Source organism: Cornus florida, unplaced genomic scaffold (genome assembly GCF_030987335.1).
Source record: "Cornus florida cultivar Cherokee Brave unplaced genomic scaffold, ASM3098733v1 CherokeeBrave_3.0.0_Hap2_Chr04, whole genome shotgun sequence".
NCBI classification, from domain to species: Eukaryota; Viridiplantae; Streptophyta; class Magnoliopsida; order Cornales; family Cornaceae; genus Cornus; species Cornus florida.
Window position 1 is genome coordinate 61,104,038 of NW_026775574.1, and position 21,666 is coordinate 61,125,703.

The following is a 21,666-nucleotide window of genomic DNA, read 5'->3' on the forward strand; positions in this document are numbered from 1 at the left end:
TAAAAGAAGTGGAATGATTGGAATGCCGGTTGTTGACTCAATAAAAATTGGTTAACTCTTTGGGTAAGAATTTTCACCTAGGCAACAATCTCCATTGGACTTTCCACCTGACACACATTTGAATTTTTTATGAGCACTGAATATATGCATATTTGAGCCCCTAAATATGTATATGTTAAGGCCTAAAGTGATACTTCTATCCATAATTAGACTAATTTATATTTAATGTGTGTTTGTAGGTACTTTCCCAGATAAATGGTTAAAACTGGGACTTTATGACGATATCAAAGCTTACAGAGTCGTCAGTCATTCAGAGCAAGCCGAGGGCTTAAATGGTGTATTTTGAAGAAATTCAAGCCTTAGAGCTCGAGCCCAAGTGTTGAGGCTTGAACATCACAACAAAGAAGAGAAGAAAAGTCAACAAGGCCCAAATGCTTGAGCTTTATACCTTGATGCTCGAGCCTTACCATAGGGTGCTCAAGCCTTAACCAAGGGTGCTCGAGCATTAACCCTGAAGCTCGGGCATGAGCCGTCGAAAATAAAAGAGTTAATTTAATTGAAAGGCTATGCTCCCAAGACTTGTGCATTACCTCCAGGATCGAGCACCATCCACTAAAGATCGAGCATTATCCACTGATGCTCGAGCATTGAGCCCTAGATGCTCGAGCCTGGTACCTAGTGCTCGAGCCTATGAAGCTTGGATCGAGCAATGCTAAAGGAGTTCAACCCCAAAAATATTCTAAGTGTTGAAGAAAAAGACGCTTAGGAAAATAGTTGAAGAAAATTGGCTAAGTGTCAAAGCGAAGATCGAACATTATTTATTGAAGCTCGAGCATCTATTCAGAGAAGCTCGAGCATTGTTCTTTATGCTCGAGCATGAACCCTAAAGCTCGAGCATCCGCTCCTAAAGCTTGAGCGTTCTATGACATGTCAGATTAAAAGCTGCGGGATTACTCTCTTTGCCAGCCGTATCTCATCCCAGTTAGGCCAGAAGACCTAAAAGCCCACCAAATATTTATTTTCTTCTATAAGAGAAGGCGTAAGCCTTGATAGAAGAGGTCCAAAATTTCAATCTCTTTTGACGGTGTTATTCAGAAGGCTGAAGGTGTGGTGGCTTTTAGGGTTCCTACAACCTTAGAAGTGAAGATCCTGAGTAGAGAAGTGCTATCTGTGACAATAGAGATGAACTCAACATAGATGATATCCAGCCTCATCATGAGTAGCTAATTCCTCTCTTAGGGCACTGATGTAACCCAACCTAATATTATGGTTTGATTTTTTTAACTCTGGGTTTATTTGAATATATGATTATTTTCTTGATTATATGACTATGAGCACTTGAAACAACCCAAGTGGTTTTCATGCTTTAATAGATTATAAACTGTTATTCCCTTGTCTTAGATGTAATAGTTTATTCTCTATTCTCAACCTATCTTGTTATGCGGTATCTGGCGGAGCCCTGCCGGACACAAGAATAGAGGTCATATAATGGTACTTTAATGTTTTTTTACAAAAGAGCGTTTTCATAATCTATGCTTAGGAAAGGTAGTTCATTCGCAAAGTAGTTAAAGTAGGTAGAGTAGGTAGGCGGATAGTCCACGTTAACCGCAGATAGGTTATAGTTAGCTAATCTTGTAAAACATCTTTCTTTAAAACCTGAATTGAACGAATGTTATTGAGTTCAATTCTTTTAAAAAATATCATTGTTAAATTCCCAGAGTTAGTATAATTAACCATAATATGATGGTTGTGGTGAAGTCAAAGCCATAAGACTTTTTCTCTCTGATCATTTAAATTAGTTTAATTTGCTTTAGTTAGATATTTTGCTATAATTTTAGTTTGTTAAATCGTGACAACCAATAAACTTTTCAACCAAGTTAACTGTAAACCAATAAACAAAATTAAAGATTAATGCAAATCTCATCTCTCTATGGGTTTGACATCCTCTTTACATAGAGCTATCCTACACGATATCGCTCTATTACAAGTGGTTAATTTATTATTGCGAGATCACAAGACGAACAATTTTTGGCACCGTTGCTAGGGAGATTATTTTTGTTTAGTTTTTAATTAGTTATTTTGGTTTACCAGTCTTTGGACTTTCTGATATATCATCTTAATTCTATTTCTTTTCAGGTACAAATTAGCAGTGAGGATAAAGACGCTTAAGGGAGAAAAGCTTCGATTTATTAAACCTTTTGTGAGTTCTTATTGTTTTTTTATAACTTGGAATATTTTCTTTTTGTTATTTTTAGGATTAATGGAACCAGTGCATGTTAACTCACCAAAATAGGTCAAAACCTTTAGTGCATGATCCTAAAATAGAGAGAACTTTGAGTCAGTTAAGAAAGCTTAGAAAGCATTTGAATTATATAAATAGTTTCTCTAAAAATATGGCTGAACAACGTAATGCACCGGGTAATAATGGTAATGGTAATAGAGAACGGGGTCTAGCTATTCCTCCATAACCACAATTGAGGAACCATTTTATTCCTACCATATATACTTCCCCTTCATGCTTTGTTTTTCCAAATGCTAATGCAACCCATTTTGAGATCAAGCCTGCTATGATCCAAATGCTTCCTACCTTCCATGGGTATGCTACAGAGGATCCCTATAAGCACTTGGATGTGTTTTTGGAATTGTGTTTAACTACTAAGTTGACCACTTTAACCAATGATTCATTCAAAATGCGTCTTTTCCAGTTTTCTCTTAAGAACAAAGCAAGAACTTGGTTGTAGTCCCTTCCAACAAATTCCATATCTTCATGGGACTTGTTGCAACATGAGTTCTTGAAGAAATACTACACTGTGGGTAAAACCACTTAAATGAGAAGAGAAATCATGGCATTTTCCCAAATCCCAAGAGAACAGCTCCATGATGCATGGGAGAGATACAATGATCTTCTAAGAAAGTGTCCACACCATAATATTGCTCAATGTCACTTAATATAGATCTTCTATGATAGTCTTATAGATTCTTATAGAAATATGGTTGATGCTTCCAGTAATGGAGCTTTTTTGCGTAAGAGTCCGGTTAACGCTTGGGAGCTGTTTGAGGCCCTAAGTGAAAACTCAGTGCAATATGCTTCTTCCTCTAGGTCTAGGTCTTCACCTGGAATGTATAAGGTTGAAAAACTTTATGAGGTAGATAAATCTAGTGAGTTAGCCGCTCAAATAGAAGCCTTGAACCGTAGGTTCGATCAAATCTTATTATCTAGCTTTGCTCCTATTGCTAATCCACAAACTGCCTTGCCAAAGGAAGTTTGTTCAATCTATGTTAATCCTAACCATTTTGCTGACGCTTACCCTATGGTGGGACAATCATCTGAGATCCCATAGGAATAAGTGAATGCTGTATTCTCTAGACCAGTTTATAATCCATATTCTTCTACATATAATCCTGGTTGGAGAGATTATCCTAATCTGTCATAGCGTAATCAGAATCAAGGGAATACTACTCCCCAATCTCAGAGGGAGTACCAAAATTCATCCAACCCTATGCCACAAAATAATTCTTTTAATCAACCTGGTATTTACCGTCCACCTCAGTTTAAGAATCAACTCACTCAAGCTCCAAATCTTCCACCTCCTCCTAAAAATTCTGCTTTTGAGGAATAAGTACTCAATGCTCTTGGTGAAATTAAAGCCAATACCCAACTTCTTAATTCTCATTCTCAAGCCATATCAAAGCTAGAGGCATAAACTGGGCAAATAGCAAATACTTTATCTTGAAGAGAGGATGGAAAACTGCCTAGTCAGCCAATAGCCAACCCGTAAGGGCAGACCTACATGATTGATGAAACCAATTCCTCAGGTATTCATCATAAGCAAGTTCAGGCTATCACTACATTAAGGAGTGGTAGAGTGGTTGATAACTAAGTTGAAAAAGGACAGGAGGGAAAAGAAAGGCTTAGGATTCCCATTGTTCCTATCATCCATAATCCACATCCCAAGGATGTTTCCTCAAGTGCTATTCCACAATCCACACGAGGAGTTGAAGGTTGAGTCATTTCTTCATCTACTCCTAACCCTGAGATAGTTTATGAGCCAAAAGTGCCTTATCCTGAATGTCTCAAGGAACCCTCCCACTCTAGTAAACAAGGGGAGAAAATTCAAGATATGATTGAGGTCGGTCAAAATCAATCTTCCTCTGTTCGATGCTATAAAGCAAATTCTAGCCTACTCAAAATTTCTAAAGGACTTGTGCACTCTTAAGAGAAAATCAAAAAGCCAAGTTCCTAAGAAAGTTTGTCTCACCGAGCAGGTCAGTGCTATTCTTAAGTACAACACTCCTCTAAAGGTTAAAGATCCTAATACTTCTACAATTTCTTGCATCATTGGAAATAATGTGATAAGCGAGCACTTCTTGACCTTGGAGCAAATGTTAATCTTATTCCTTATTTGGTCTATGAGAAGTTAGGTTTGGGAGAGTTGAAACCTACGTCGTTTGTTCTATAGCTTGCTGACCATTCTGTCAGATAACCATGAGGTATTGTTGAAGATGTACTCATAAAAGTGGACAAGTTCTATTTTTTGGTTGATTTTCTAGTTCTTGATAAAGAACCGGCCCACGATTCCAAAAAGTATATTCCGGTCATTCTTAGGTGACCTTTTCTAGCCACAGCAAATGCTTGTATTAACTATTGGACTGGAGTCATGGATTTATCTTTTGGAAATATGAAAGTTAAGTTAAACATCTTCAACGTTATTCATCATCCCCATGATGATAGTGAATGCTTCTTCCTTGATGTTATTGATGAGTTGGTTGAGGAATCACTCCTAACTATTTTATCCAAGAATCCTTTAGAAGCTTGTCTGAATCACATCAATTATGAAGATTTTGATATTGATTCTTCAATAGCTGAAGTGAATTATTTGCTTTATTCCACTCCTATCACAGATTTTCCTCCATGGAAATCTAGGTTAGAGCCTCTTCCACCACTTTCTAGTACTCCACCTATTCCTTTTTTAGAGTCTCCACCTAAGCTTGAGCTTAAGCCACTATCGGAAAAGCTAAAGTATGCTTCATTGGGTTTAAATGACACCCTCCCGGTGATCATTGTACCCAATCTTATAAGTTTCCAAGAAAGTAGTCTCTTAAAAGTTCTTGAGAAAAATAAAAAGGCTATTGGGTGGAGTGTGGCTAATTTGAAAGGAATTAGCCTTACAATTTGCATGCATTATATTCATTTGGAGGAGGATTCTCGAACATCTCGGGAACTCCAACGAAGATTGATTCCTAATATGAAGAAGGTAGTGTTGAAAGAAGTTGTGAAGTTGCTAGATGCGGGAATAATCTACCCCATCTCAGTTAGCAAGTGGGTGAGTCCTACTCAAGTAGTACCCAAAAAGACAGGTATTACAGTAGTTGAGAATTCTGAGGGTGAATTAGTTCCATAACACACCACCACTAGATAGCGTGTGTGTATTGATTACCGGAAACTCAACTCCGCTACTAGAAAAGATCATTTTCCACTTCCATTCATTGATCAGATTTTAGAGCGATTGGCTGGCCAAAGCTATTATTACTTTTTAGGTGGATATTCCAGCAATAATCAGGTGGCCATTAGTCCTAATGATCAAGAGAAAACTACTTTCACTTATCCATTTGATACATTTGCATATAAACAGATGCCTTTCAGATTATGTAATGCACTAGTAACATTCCAGAGGTGTATAATGTCTATCTTTTCGGACATGGTAGAAAAGTTTCTCGAAGTCTTTATGGATAACATCTCTGTTTTCGAGTCCACATTCAAAAACTGTCTTTAAAATCTTTCCCTAGTGCTTCAGCGTTGTAGGGAAACGAATCTTATTAGTTGGGAGAAGAGCCATTTTATAGTTCAAGAGGGTATTATTTTAGGACATATCATTTCAGAGAGAGGTATTGAAGTTGATAGAGTTAAAGTAGATTTGATCTCTAAATTGCTTCCTCCTACCTCTGTAAGGGGAGTACGATCATTTCTTGGGCACGCCGGGTTCTATCAACGCTTCATTAAAGATTTTAGCAAAATTTCCCGTCCTTTGTGTAATCTACTTGCAAAGGATGCTCTTTTTGTCTTTGATGAATTATGCCTTGAAGATTTTCAAAAGCTTCGCTCTCTTTTTTCTTCAGCTCCTATCATGAATCCTCCAGATTGGGCTCTTCCATTTGAGATTATGTGTGACGCATCTGATTATGCCATGGGTGCTATCTTAGGATAATGAGTGGATAAACTTCCTCGTGTTATCTACTATACTAATAAAACTCTTTCAGATACACAGTTAAATTATACTACTACTGAAAAAGAGTTACTTATAGTTGTCTTCGCTTTAGATAAATTCAGATCATATCTATTGGGTTTCAAAGTTATAGTCTATTCTGATCATTCTGCTTTGAAACATCTTCTATCCAAAAAGGAAACCAAACCCTATTTGATTTGATGGATCCTCTTGCTTTAAGAGTTTGATTATGAAAACCGGGATAAGAAAGGGTCAGAGAATGTAGTAGCTAATTATATTTCTAGAATTCTGATTGAGGATACCTCAACTTCACTTCCACTTTGTGATTCCTTCTCAAATGAGCAAGTGTTTGAGGTTTCTCATAAAGATTTGCCTTGGTTTGCTGATATTGTAAATTACCTCGTAATAGGAAAAATTCTTTTATCTTGGTTAAACCATGAAAAAGATTGATTCTTCTCCCAAATTAGGATGTACTATTCAGAAGATCCTCAGCTATTCAAATACTGTGCTGATGAAATCATTTATAGATGCATTCCTGAGAGTGAATTTCCTAGTATTCTGACCTTCTGTCACAGTTTGGCATGTGGAGGTCATTTCAGTGCGAAGAAAATTGCAGCTAAAATTCTTCAATGTGGTTTCTGTTAGCCTTCACTCTTTTGGGATGCATATTTATTCTGTAGATCATGCCTTAGATGTCAGCAGCTAGGATCGATTTCTAGAAAGAATATGATGCCTTTAACTCCAATCTTAGTTATTGAGATTTTTGATGTTTGGGGTATTGAATTCATGGGTTCTTTTGTTCTGTCCAATAAAAATGAGTACATTCTTGTGGCTGTTGACTATGTATCTAGATGGGTTGAAGTAGTGTGATACCCCTTGACTCCGAGACATGGGTTAATCAGGCCCAAGCCCAAAGCCGAAGGAATATCAAACAATTAATATTTAAATGAACACAGAGTACAAAATGAATTAAGAACTAAAATAATAAAGCTGAAAGAATTCTAAAATATAATCCTCAAAATTATAAAATTAAAATCCAATAATTCCCAAAACCTCCATTAAATGAACAACTGGAGAATCCAACACTAGTGGACCCCTAATAAAAATCTCAAACTGAAATGTAAACAACTAAAACAAAATCCCAAGGTAAAATGGAACATAAATAGCAGTCCTACATAATCGGAAGAATGAGTGACTGTTTCTGCTCAGCTCGATCAAGCTCTAAGACTGGAACCGCCTGATACCTAAAAAATATAAGAGTGGGTTAGGCCTACGAGCAAGTTCTATACTATTACAATTCAAGTAGAGGCCTGATACGCATGTACATCCTAAACAACTCAATAGTAACTATATAGTCCGTAAGTATATATATATCCACACTATAGGACTCTTACTGGACTACAGGCCCGTCTCAACCAGACTAGTAAGCATCATGCAAAATGCACATGAAGTGGGCATGAGTACCTAGACCTAGTAGGGTACACATCAAACCATCATAGCCAGTAATACATCCCAATGCATATACGCTCCCTAACAATTGACTTTGAGACTCAGGCTCATATCGTGGTACCATAATTATATATTTAAAATCCATCCGAAACCATGTGTGTCATTAAGCTGTTTAGTGATCTGACACAAACATAGGTAGGACTTAACTTATGTAAATAATCCATTCCCTATTCCAGAATAGGTAAGTATTAACGTTCTGATCTAATACATACCTAATATGCCACTGTCCCATACCGATGCATAAAATCCTCACATCCAACAATTGATAACACAAATAATAAATAATAACTGTAAGTATCAATTAATCCATAATAAGTATAATAAAAATATAATTTAACATGCTTATTCTATCCTGTTCCGCAAAATCCAGTAATTAATAGTATTAATAATATAAGTAGATACCAATCAATCCATAATAAGCACAATAGGGTTCTATAAATTAACATGCTTATTTAACATTCTAGATACATGATAAAATTATATCATATCAAAACAATTTGCTAAACTACAGTTAACAACTTGAATCATCCACATTCAACAACAATATGTAATTTTAATTAAAAGTTTATATTGTTCAAGACCCAAATTCTATGTGACTTATTAGGCATCTCAATGATCTCTAGAGTTTTAGTATCACTTTCAACAACATTTAAACCCCCCGTTACAGTTCCCAGTTTAACCCAGGACCCTAAAAATCCAAGCACCGTAGAAAAAACAACTGCCGAAAACTAAAAAATAAAAAAATAAAAAATAAAAACTATAAAGGAGCCGGCTCCCTCAAAGAGAGCGCCGCCTCCACACACTATGAAGCATAATGTCGCCAAAGGTCGCACTACTACCAACAAGTTTGAAGTGTGAATTTTAAGGCGAGAGCCAAGAGTTTTACATTTATAGAAGCCACTATTACCTTCACTAAAAATATAGCTAGGGTGAGTAGGGATCGTCCTAAGGGATTGTGAGGATCGAACAAGGTTGTGGAATCACTATTAGGGCTAGTAGGTTAAATGATCAAACAATTGGTTGGTTGGTTAATTAGAGAGTAACTAAATTGAATTAAGTAATAACAAAAGAATGCAACTAAGAGTAATTAAGAGAGAGAAGAGTCTTGGGGTTTAGAGATCACCACCAAGCAATGCATTTCTATACCGTTGATAAGTGACTAATGAGGGAAAATAACGTGTTGCAATATTGGTGTGTGCATGTTTGGTTGCTTCAACAAACAAGGATGACTAGTTAAGTATATATTGTCTAAACATCATGTGAAAGGCACAATATATCTAAGCAATGAAGCATATATTGTCTAAACAACATGTGAAGGCACACTAGATCAAAACAAGTCATTAATCCTTTCATTAAGCTCACAATCCAAATACAACACAAGGTTAGAGACATATGCTACTTGCATTCAAAAGCTTGGATCATCAAACAACAAGCATGGATTGTCCTCCCATTTAACACTACACTACAACTGCACTACATCTACACTACTAGCATGAAAATAAACTAGGGGAGAGGCACAATCCATTAAGGAATAAGTATGAACCATGAAGAAAATCACAAGAGCATTCCATTAAGCACTATGTTTTGACAATCTCTAAATCTATAGCATCAATACACATAGACATGCATCAATAACACAAATTCTAGAGACAAGCACATGAACATCTATTCTAGCATACATAGATATATGGATAGAATGAAATGATCAATTGAAAGCATTTAACCACATAAATCATTGAACAATCAAGATCTATATATATCAAAGTGTCAAAACATTAATTGCCAAACTAATCCCTCAATAATACAAAAGATTAAGATATAAAAAGCATGCTTGGGGCTAACTCTAGCCCCAAGAGGATGTCTAGCCACTCATGGTGATGTTGCTCCAACCCTCAAGGACTAACTCCATGGTTGAAATCTGCTCCTTGTTGATGAAGAACTCCAATGGTGTCTCTAGCCTCCTCCTCTTTTCTTCTACACTAAGAATAGCCTCTAAAATTGTATCTACCAAATGCTAAGTCTCCCCCTCTTCAAAAAATGCATCATATTCCTTTTATAGGTAGGTTAGGTGACATACCGAATGAGTTAGGGTCGTGCAAAGAATATTCTCTAATGATTGGATAGAGGACGGATTGAATAAGTTGGCTTTTTAACTTTTTTGCACTAGAGGAAGTTCGATCGATCGAACCTTGGACTTGGATCGATCGAACTGGTTGAGCCTTTTGGGAAAAGACAAATCCAAGATATTTTGGGAGATATTTTTGGGAAAAGGACAAAAGTGGTTAGTGGGTGGTACAGCTGTGGATGAGAACAATCATTTGAATAAGGACAAAAGCATTCGATCGATCTAAGGGTGGTGTTGGATCGATCGAACTTTGGACTTTTTGCTTTTGGGTCAAGGTTTGGATCTATCTTGAAGTGCTGAGATCAATCAGTGTTCGATCGATCGAACCTTTAAGTTTGATCGATTGAACTTTGCTGTTTCCCACCTTTGGCTTCATTTGCTTCTTTCTTTCTCCACTTTGCTCCTTTCTTTGTTTAATCCTAGAATTGCTTCAATTAAGCTCTTATTTGGCTGAGTTAGCTTATTTTCAGTATAAGTGCCTGAAAATGGAAATAATTCAAAATCAATCTAAAATGGTAGAGTAAGATAGATAAAGGTACTAGAATGCCTAAACTTAAGGGGTTTAAATACGCACTTTTCAGCGCTCATCACACCCCCAAACTTAAATATTGCTAGTCCCTAGCAATGAACTAGAAAGTAAAGGAATGAAATGAACAACTACACAAGTATGAATCTAGAAAATAATAAATGGATAACGCCACTTTCGTAGGGAGCATGATCGCACTTAGCACATGCAACAAGCCTTTTAAACCCCTAGTGGACGAGTGAAGTCTCGTGAGGGTTTCCAGAAATGGTACCCACAAACATTAAGCTCATTTTTTCAAAAGAGGCACCAATATTGCAAACAAACATTGGGAGAAAACTACCTCTAGTATGCAATTTTTCAAACATTTCCAAGCAATCTCCCAAATCTCAACATCAAGCAAGTAAGTATGGTTCTCCACACATCATGAAAATGATCATGCAAATCAAAACAACTCTAGAATCCTTTTGAGTGGACCGGCATCAAATATGTTGCTATCTTAGCCAACTAGAGAAATGATCACATCCTTACCCTCAAGCTAGCACACAAATCTAGTACCGATCATCAAGACAAAAAATTGACCTTTTATTAAAGCTTTATTGTTCTAGGTACGTTTATTATTTTTACTCGATATATATATATATATATATATATATATATATATATATATATTTCATTGAACAGGATCAAAGATGGAAGCGTGGTGCAACGTGTTGATCTATTAAGCTTTTTAGCAATCCATGAGGTCAAGCGTTAGGTCAATGACTCCCAAACTAGACGGCTTTAGGGCATTAGGTGTTCAAACACCCCTACGAACTTACAAGCTCAAATCAACTAGGCTACAAATCAAAACAACCTCCATCTAATCATTTCCCACTTCTCACCTTTTGTGAGAAGTTCTCACTTTTTATTATTTTTGCAACTTTATATATATATATATATATATATATATATATATATATATATATATTCAATTTTTAACCTAGAGTTTGGGCCCTCTACCTTTCGGCGCGACAAGTTCAGTGCTTGATGAGGCTAGAATCCCTGCTACTTAGTGAAAAGGGGTTGTTATCTACCTTTATTAAGAATTAAAGCTTTCAATGCAATACTGGCTCAATTGGGATATAACCAATTCAATAATCAAGAAAGCATGTACCCCACAAATGAATGCTAGTGTGCGTCTGTGCTAGTACATAATTCTAGAATGAATCTCAAAACAATCACAAAATTAAGATGATGTGGACCACAAGTGTAAGCAAGATATCAATCTTTCAAAAAATTTACTCCTAAATGGCTTTCACAAAGCATACAAGGAGTATTGGACTCTCAAGTCAAGCAATTTTTAAATTTTAAGCAATATAGTCCTCAAAAGATCAAAATCATAGCTAGATATGGACCAATCATAGAAATATCCCTCAATTACACAAGTCATGCTCAAAATTTTGAATTTTAAAGTTAACACTGCAAAGCACCATTCCCCCCAAACTTAAATGGTATAATGTTCTCAATGTGTAAGAGAACAAAGGAAAGAGTATACCAGTGCGACTAAGGCATAGAATGATCGGGATTGAAGTATCCGAAGTAGGTGGCATGGCCCCCCCAAAACTTGGGATGAACTATGGTCCTGAAAATTGGCACTTGGATAAATTCATCAAATAACAAAATGGGATAATGGGTGCACAGTGGACATGCAAGTGTAAATGGGATAAACAGATAAAGAGATGAGAGAGGTATAAGGGTGGTCCTGAAAATTGGGTAGCACTCTCTCACTGAAGTTACTGTGATGCACCTGATGGAGTTAAACATACAGATATGAGAATACAATCATATGACATCCATAGCAAAAATAGATATATATAAAACAGATAAAGTGCAGGTACAACAGAAATATCAAAGCTGACAGGCCGGCTGCAAAAATAATAGTACTGTACAGTGACAAAAATACAGTATCAATAGTAGAGAGGGATCATAAGATAGAAGGAATTGGGAACTTAGGAGGATGAGGTAGGACGGGCAGGTCGGGCTCTGCGGATATCTCTGGATAAATCTCGGAACATAGTCGCGACATCCATGCGGAAGACAGCAAAATTAGTTCTGTGGGCTGTACGATCAGCTCGTATGGCAATAACAGCATCCTCAAGAGTCTGCAGGTGTACTCTAAAGCTAGGGGTCAGATCTGGAGCCTCAGGCATAGAAGAGTCAGAAGAAAGCTCGTGAGTCTGCTCCTGCTCGTGAATGGGCAACCCAGCTGGAGAGTACTACTCTGTAGAGTCTACAGGGCGCTCTAAGTCAATATCTATATGCTCGGCAGCTGGATCGACTGGTGCATCGTCCGCTACGGGATCTGCTGCTGCTGCCGGTGCCTCTGCCTGTGCCTCCTCCTTAGCCTCTAGCTCATCTACAGCCATTACTGCATGGTCCTGTAGTCTAGTAATAATGGCGTTGTAGCTCTTGGTCCAGTCCTTCTTCAGAAAGTGGCAGGAACCTCTCTCGGGGTGCTCCCGAGGATGAATAGGGTAGCGCTAGTCCATAAGAATCTGGGTGATGAGGTGGTTGAATGGGAGAGACTTAGCCCGTCCGAGCGTCTCCTTGCTAATGTACTTATCATATAGCTTCTTCATCACGCTCTAGATGAGCTCGAGAATAGATACCCAGTCCCCAGTGTAGAAGGTATAGAGGGTTGTCAAATAATCTCCCCTCCTCTGAATCTTGTGCCCTGCAATGTAGATGTTCCGGAAGAACACGAAATCAATAAACCAAAGGTCATCTGGAAGGAATGTCCGAGTGGCAAAGGTCTCGCCACTGGCATGGTGATCTGTAAGAAAAACTGCCATGTCGGCATATGAAGGCCTGTATAGCCTCGGATATGTCTCCTGAAGCTCTAGAGGACAGCGGTGTGGGTAGTGGCAAGAACGGGCTAGTGAGTCCACTATGATGGTGATCTGATAGCCATCTACAGAAGTGACCAGCTGTATTGTGGTACGCGGGGATGGTCGGAGGTTCTGGTAGAACAACCATACCAGTCGCGGGTAGACTGGCTCTATAACCGGGGCAAGAATAGCTATCAGGCCCCTCTGAATGATATCATGGTAAGCTGATCGGGTCAGCACCGATCTAGAGAAAAAGGCCGTGTCAAACACTAACTCATGGTCAACTGTCATATACGTATATCTAGGCATGGGCCTATCACGCTCCTGAGCTGGCTGACGTGGTAGAGATAGTACGGGTAAATGCTCAGCTCCAGCATATGGTGGAGATGGTGATGGAGTAAATATAGGATGAGCCGCAGAGGTGGATGGCATATGGTCATCCTCAGCCTCACGAGATGGTGACTGAGGTGGGGTAGCCTATGCTGGCTCCTCCTGTGCATGAGAGGGCTCTGTTGGTTCCTCTGTTCGTGGTCTGATATGACGCTGAGGCCCGTGCTGCCTATTAGCAACGGTCTTCCTCTTAACCATGGCCTGCAAAAAGAAAAAGAAAAAGAAAAACTTGCAATGGGAGTTAACGCCAGAATAAAAAATTTTAAGCACAATATAGAAACATGCATGTCAGATAAGATTGACAAAACATATATGACATGTATCATACAAGTAGCAGGATGTGAAGCATGCTAAGCAATATAAGTATAAAATTTATCCAATGTGGAATATCACAGGCATTGGGCATATATGAGATAGCATGAACATAAGATATGAAGAATAAAGTGTATGTGTGAGATCTGTGAAGTTCGATCGATAAAAAAAGTTGGATCGATCGAAAATAAGTGAGATCGATCTCACAACTTCGATCGATCTGAGACATGAGTTTGATCGATCTCCCAAGATCGATCTGAGATACAAGTTTGATCGATCGAACTGTGTGACGAATGTAAACAATCACAGATCTGTGACTTTGGAAGCACGGGGCCCACACGAACGTGTTCGTGGGCCTATCAACACAACACATCAACAAATATCATCACCCAATCATGGCCCATCCTCCCAAAATAGATCAAACACATATATATACATACGAAACATATACATATATACATAGACATGCAAACTCAGTGCTTCGAAGCTTCAAAAATGGAGATTCAATCATGTATAAAGCATGAATGTAACATATAAAGCATGTAATCATTATATAGAAGCTTAAATCATAGATGAGATGCTCGGATCTTACCCAAATCGAAGGGAGAGAAGTGGATGAGAAATCCGAGATGAGGGAGAGAGTGTAGCTTGGATCTCGCCGGAGATGAGGAAGATGGAGAGTGGATGCGGCGGCGATGAGGGAGGCAAGGGTTTAGAGGGTTGGATCGATCTAAATGATTGATCTTAAGACCCTCCAGGTCTATTTTAAAAACATTCCCGACAGAGTTCGATCGATCGAACTTTAACTGAGATCGATTGAACTTTGATGAACTCTCCTCAAAGTATTTTTGGATTTTTGAAATTTTTGAAAAATGCAAAACTAAAATTAAAAATTAGAATTAAAATTAAAAATTGTAAAATAAAATAAAATAGAATAAAATATTTTTGGACTTTTGTTTTGTTTTTTTATTTATTTATTTTTAATTGAATAATCAATAATAATTAAAAACTAAATAAATTAAAATATTTTTGAATTTTGGAAAACTTTTTGAAAAATAAAATAAAATAAAATGAAATGAAAATTAAACAAAATAAAATAAAAATGAAAGTATTTTTGGATTTTTGAAATTTGAAAAGTCAAAACAAAGTCAAACAATTAAATGGATAACTGAGATCGATCGGAACAAGAGTTCGATCGATCAGACAGAGGGCAAAAATATGCAGGTTTATGGTTCAAAAATTTGGCAAAGTGTTAGAACTTGAAGATCGATCAAACTTAGAAGTTTGATTGATCGAAGAATTTCAGATCGATCTTGGAATGTTTCGATCGATGAGATAGAGAGGTGAAATATGCAGGTTCTTACAGGCTCAAAATTTTTTTAAGTGTTGAATCATGAGATCGATCAAACTTTAAAGTTGGATCGATCAAAGGTCTCTTGATCGATCTAAAAATAAGTTCGAACGATGGGACAGAGAGGTAATTTGGATGTAGGTTTCTGCAGGTCGAAAATTTTTCTAAGTGTTGGATGCAGAATGCAGTTCAATCGATCGAACTATGCAGAATGTTCAATAATGACATGAAAGCTCTTGCAATCCTCACCAAAGTTCCTTGCAATGCATATGAACCAAAAACAAGTATCTAGACTTCGTAAGAAATGAAATTTAAGATAGAAATGGGGGAGAAATAGGGTTTTGACACCCTACGAATGCTTTTTACTAGTCTTTAACGTCTCTAGCAAGACATTGGGCTCTTTTAGCCCGGATCAAAGATCTTATAATACATCCCCTCCTTGTTGGGGTGATAGATGCTTTGAACTCCACCCAACAAATGGTTCTTTGAAGAACTTGTTGGATTAAGCTTAAAAGAAACTTTTGATTCTTTGTCTATACAATCACAACTTTTGGGCTTCTATGCCCTTTTAAAGCAAGAATTTGAAACAAGACTTTTAGAATGCATGGTTGAAGGTGATTCTTTTGAAGATTTAGTCTTACATAAAAGCTCACTTCTTTGACATTGAAGATCATGACATTTATCTACAACATTAACCTCTCCTTCATATTTGTCAAATGAATTGGGTGTGGGATTAAAGATATTCAACTTCACCTTCATGTGGCCAAATGAAATCTTCATTATCCCCGTCCTACAATTGATGTTGGCATTAGCGGTTGCCAAGAAAGGATGGCTAAGGATAACGGGAATTTGGCTATTAGGATTGGGAACCGATTCCGTGTCTATGACAACGAAATCAACGGGAAAGAAGAATTTGTCAATTTTAATCAAAACATCCTCAATTATACCCCTAGGCTTCTTAATGGATCGGTCGGCAAGTTACAAAATTACCGATGTCGGTTTTAATTCACCTAGGCCCAATTTGACATAAACCGAGTATGAAAGAAAGTTAACACGTGCTCCTAAGTCAAGAAGTGCCCGATTAATGATATAATCACCAATAATGCATGAAGTAGTGGGTGAACCGGGGTCCTTAAACTTTGGAAGAGTGTTATGTTACAAAATTGAGCTTACTTGCTCGGTCAAAACCACTTTTCTTGTTGCTTGGCTCTTGTTCTTCCGCTTTTGGGTGCACAAGTCTTTCAAGAATTTGGCATAAGCCGAAATTTGCTTGATTGCATCCAATAGTGGAAGATTGACTTTCACTTACCTAAACATTTCCATAATTTCATTGTTTTTGCCTTTTGTTTGTCTTTTGAAATGGATCCTTTTAAGGCATCTAGAAATGGAACTTTTGGTTCAAACACTTTTTTAGAATTTTCTTTTGAACTGTCTTCAACACAAGAAGTTTTCAAATCATTTTTCAACAAAACTTTTTCAACATCATTTTTCAAAACTTCTTTTTCAAACACATTTTTCAAGACTTTATCATTCAAAAGATCATGTATATGCAATGAAGGAGGAATAGGATGTGAAACGGGATGGGTGACAACTTGAGGTTGCACCGGTTCACTTTTTTCATTGGACATTTCAACTTGATTGTCCACAATCCTACCACTCCGCAAGGTAGTCACCGCATTAACATGTTCAATGGTGCGGCCTTCCGATGAGGAATGGGTTTCCACAACACATTGTTGCTTAGGTGGGGCATTAATAGGCATTTTTCCCTTCTCTCTTGCGTTAAGAGTGCTTGCTATTTGCCCTACTTGGGTTTCTAGCTTCGCAATAGATTGAAAGTGAGAATGAAGCAATTGTGTGTTAGCCTCTAAAGTGCCCAAAACATTCAAAACTTTTTCTTCAAAGGCGGGACTTCTAGTATTTCTTTGGGAATAAGATTGGTTGGGAAAATGAGAATTAACAAATTGATTCCTTTGTGATTGATAAGGTCTATAACCTTGGGATCCTTGGTTTTGAAGTGGAGGTGGAATGTACTTCCCTTGAAAACCGCCTTGGGAAGGGCTTGAGCCCTCCCCTTGGTTTTTTCAAGAGAAATTCGGATGATTCCTCCAACTTGGATTATAGTGAGTACCATAAGGATTGTTCCTTTGGTTCATAAAAGCTGCATTGACTTGTTCATTTGGTTCATTTCGCACTTGTCCGTGAGGATAATGAGAAGTAGAATGAAGAACAGTAGAACAAGTCATACATGTTTTATTTGATACACGATGAGAATGGTTAGGGAAGGAAGATACTTGGTTCATCGAGTTTTGGTTAATCAAAAATTGATCAAACCTTTGAGATAAAGGCTTCATTTCGGCAGCTATTTCATTTGAATGGTCGACTTGATGTAAGCCAACACTCTTCCTACCTTGTGAATTTCTACCATTCTTGGATGATAATGTTCTATGTAAAAAAATTTCACTAATGCTCTTGTAAGGACGCCACACGTCATCCTCATGCCTATCAATGTATGAGCCACTCATGGAAGCATCAACCATACCCTTATAGTTGTCCAATAAGCTCTCAAAGAAATATTGAACTAATTGCCATTTGTGCATGTCACGATGTGGACACTTCCTAAGCAATTCATTGAAGCGTTCCCATGCCTCATGAAACGTTTCGCCATCCCCATGTGAAAATTCTAGAATTGAGGTTCTCATGGCATTGGTCTTTGAAACCGGATAGTGCTTCTTCAAGAACTCTTGTTGCATTTCTGCCCAAAAAGTGATTGAAAAAGGCCTAAGATTGTTAAACCAATACTTTGCCTTGTCTTTTAAAGTGAATGGAAAAAGTTTGAGTCTTAAAACCTCTTTCGGCATGTCCGTATATTTTACGGTGGAACATACTTCAAGAAACTCATCCAAATGCTTGTAAGGTTCTTCACTTGGACGTCCATGATAGTTAGGAAGCATTTGAATGGTTTGTGGCTTAATTTCATAATGATACGCTCTAAATGGAGGCAATTGGATGCATGTAGATGCATTACACTCATTAGGCACATAATGGTCTCTTAAAGCAAAAGGTGGATTAGCTACTTGAGGTGCAACATGAACACCTTGGTTTTGAATTCCTTGATTGATGATGGGAGGTTGTGGAGCATACATTGGCCTTGGCATTCCATATGTAACTTGGCCTTGTTGTTGTGGTGGTTGGTGAATGAATGGCCTAGGCATGCCTAATGGTAGTTATATGTTCTCATTGTGCACATTAGGATTAAGAATACCTTGTTGGTCTATGTGACCAAGGTCCTCTACATTCTCTTCATTATGGCCTTCCATTAATAGATTGGTTCTATGTGAACTTCCTCTTCCCCTAGGATTTCTAACAATGGATTCAAGATGCAAATCAAGAGGGACAAGAGTTGGTCTCAATGAAAGACTTCCATGCATGCATAACGCAAAACACAACAAGCACAAAGAATGACAAACACTATGCCTTCACAACAATGCAATTAGACTTCTTCCACAAACACTTGATTCATACTCCCATGCTTTAACAACAATGATGCAAAGAACAATTAAAAACAAGCCTCCACGCGGGCCGACGATTTAACTAAGGGATTGAGTAAAGAAAGTCTCACAAAGGTCCTTTAGCACTTCAACTCCAAATTCAAAGCTTAGCTTAGCAAATTTTTAGAATTTTTAGCTTTTTTCCTTACTTGCTTAGCTTGAATGCTCCTTTGCTTGCTTCCTCTCCAACAATACACCTAGTCAAGTACAAACAACACAATAAGTAACCAAAAAGAAGAATAAAAATAAAGTAAAGACACGATTAAAAGAGTACTAATCCTAATTGATTCCACAATTCTAACGTTGCCAAATCAAATCAATCCCCGGCAACGGCGCCAAAAACTGATGTGGCCGGAGGTCGCACTACCACCATTAAGTTTGGAGAGTGTGAATTTTAAGGCGAGGGCCAAGGGTTTTACATTTATAGAAGCCACTACTACCTTCTCTAAAAATATAGCTAGGGCGAGTAAGGATCATCCTAAGGGATTGTGAGGATCGAACAAGGTTGCGGAATCACTATTAGGGCTAGTAGGTCGAATGATCAAACAATTGGTTGGTTGGTTGATTAGAGAGCAACTAAATTGAATTAAGTAATAACAAAAGAATGCAACTAAGAGTAAGTAAGAGAGAGAAGAGTCTTAGGGTTTAGAGATCACCACCAAGCAATGCATTTCTATACCATTGACAAGTGACTAATGAAGGCAAATGGTGTGTTGCAATATTGGTGTATGTGTGTTTGGTTGATTCAATAAGCAAGGATGACTAGTTAAGCATGTATTGTCTAAACATCAAGTGAAAGGCACAATATATCTAAGTAATGAAGCATATATTGTCTAAACAACATGTGAAGGCATAATAGATCAAAACAAGTCATTAATCCTTTCATTAAGCTCACAATCCAAATACAACACAAGGTTAGAGACATATGCTACTTGCATTCAAAAGCTTGGATCATCAAATAACAAGCATAGATTGTCCTCCCATTTAACACTATACTACAACTACACTACATCTACACTACTAGCATGAAAATAAACTAGGGGAGAGGCACAATCCATCAAGGAATAAGTATAAACCATGAAGAAAAACAGAAGAGCATTCCATTAAGCACTATGTTTTGACAATCTCTAAATTTATAGCATCAATACACATAGACATGCATCAATAACACAAAATCTAGAGACAAGCACATGAACATCTATTCTAGCATACATAGACATATGGATAGAATGAAATGATCAATTGAAAGCATTTAACCACATAAATCATTGAACAATCAAGATCTATATATATCAAATTGTCAAAACATTAATTGCCAAACTAATCCCTCAATAATACACAAGATTAAGATATAGAAAGCATGCTTGGGGCTAACTCTAGCTCCAAAAGGATGTCTAGCCACTCATGGTGATGTTGCTCCAACCCTCAAGGACTAACTCCATGGTTGAAATCTGTTCCTTGTTGATGAAGAACTCCAATGGTGTCTCTAGCCTCCTCCTCTTTTCTTCTACACTAAGAATAGCCTCTAAAATTGTATCTACCAAATGCTAAGTCTCCCCCTCTTCAAAAAGTGCATCATATTCCTTTTATAGGTAGGTCAAGTGACACACCAAATGAGCTAGGGTCGTGCAAAGAATATTCTCTAATGATTAGATAGAGGATGGATTGAATAAGTTGGCTTTTTAACTTTTTCGCACTGGAGGAAGTTCGATCGATCAAACCTTAGACTTGGATCAATCGAATTGGTTAAGCCTTTTGGGAAAAGACAAATCCAAGATATTTTGGGAGATATTTTTGGGAAAAGGACAAAAGTTGTTAGTAGGTGGTACAGCTGTGGATGAGATCAATCATTTGAATAAGGACAAAAGCGTACGATCGATCGAAGGGTGGTGTTAGATCGATCGAACTTTGGACTTTTTGCTTTTGGGTCAAGGTTTGGATCTATCTTGAAGTGCTGAGATCGATCAGTGTTCGATAAATCGAACCTTTAAGTTTGATCGATCGAACTTTGTTGCTTCCCACGTTTGGGTTCATTTGGTTCTTTCTTTCTCCAATTTGCTCCTTTCTTTGTTTAATCCCAGAATTGCTTCAATTAAGCTCTTATTTGGCTGAGTTAGCTTATTTTTGGGATAAGTGCCTAAAAATTAAAATAATTCGAAATCAATCTAAAACGGTAGGGTAAGATAGATAAAGGTACTAGAATGCCTAAGCTTAAAGGGTTTAAATACGCACTTTTCAACGCTCATTAGAGCCGGCTCCCTCTTCAAGGGAGCCGCTTCCTTGTCTTCTAGAGCCGGCTTCCCAGGGAGCTGCCTCTTTGCTCAGGGGAGCCTGCTCGCCTTGTTTCGTTCACCTGTTTCACCTCCGGCGACTACCAGTTGCTCTGTTCCTCTATTCCAAGGTTCCTACTGGTTAATACTAAGTCCCAGTATGTCCCATAATTAATTAAATTCATTATTCATTAATTGACATCAATTAAAACATGGATTATGCAAGAAAAGTTTAAAAATCTAGTAAAGACCAACTCATGAATACACATACGGTTTTAATCGAATCTAATATGCAAACCATATTAATTTAACATTTATTTACTCTTGGAATTGTGTTAGGTATGTAAAGAACACGAGTCAAAGGGAGAGAGATTGGAAAACAACTGCAAAAGACTAAAAAATAAAAACTATAAAGGAGCCGCCTCCTTGTCTTCTAGAGCCGGCTCCCATCAAGGGGGAGCCGCCTCTTTGCTTAGAGGAGCCTGCTCCCTTTGTTTCCTTCACCTGTTTCACCTCTGGCGACTACCAGTTGCTCCATTCCTCC

At 37.6% G+C, this 21,666-nt stretch overlaps 1 non-coding gene and 1 pseudogene across 1 annotated transcript; one reads left to right on the top strand and one right to left on the bottom strand.

Moving 5' to 3' along the window:
• Window positions 1–2,826: 2,826 nt before the first annotated feature.
• Window positions 2,827–2,932, bottom strand: LOC132305834 (small nucleolar RNA R71). Its single transcript, XR_009481709.1, has one exon. It is a non-coding gene; the product is annotated as a small nucleolar RNA R71 (small nucleolar RNA).
• A 14,967-nt stretch (window positions 2,933–17,899) lies between these two features.
• LOC132305832 (small nucleolar RNA R71) lies at window positions 17,900–17,998 on the top strand (annotated as a pseudogene).
• The last annotated feature ends 3,668 nt before the right edge of the window (window positions 17,999–21,666 follow it).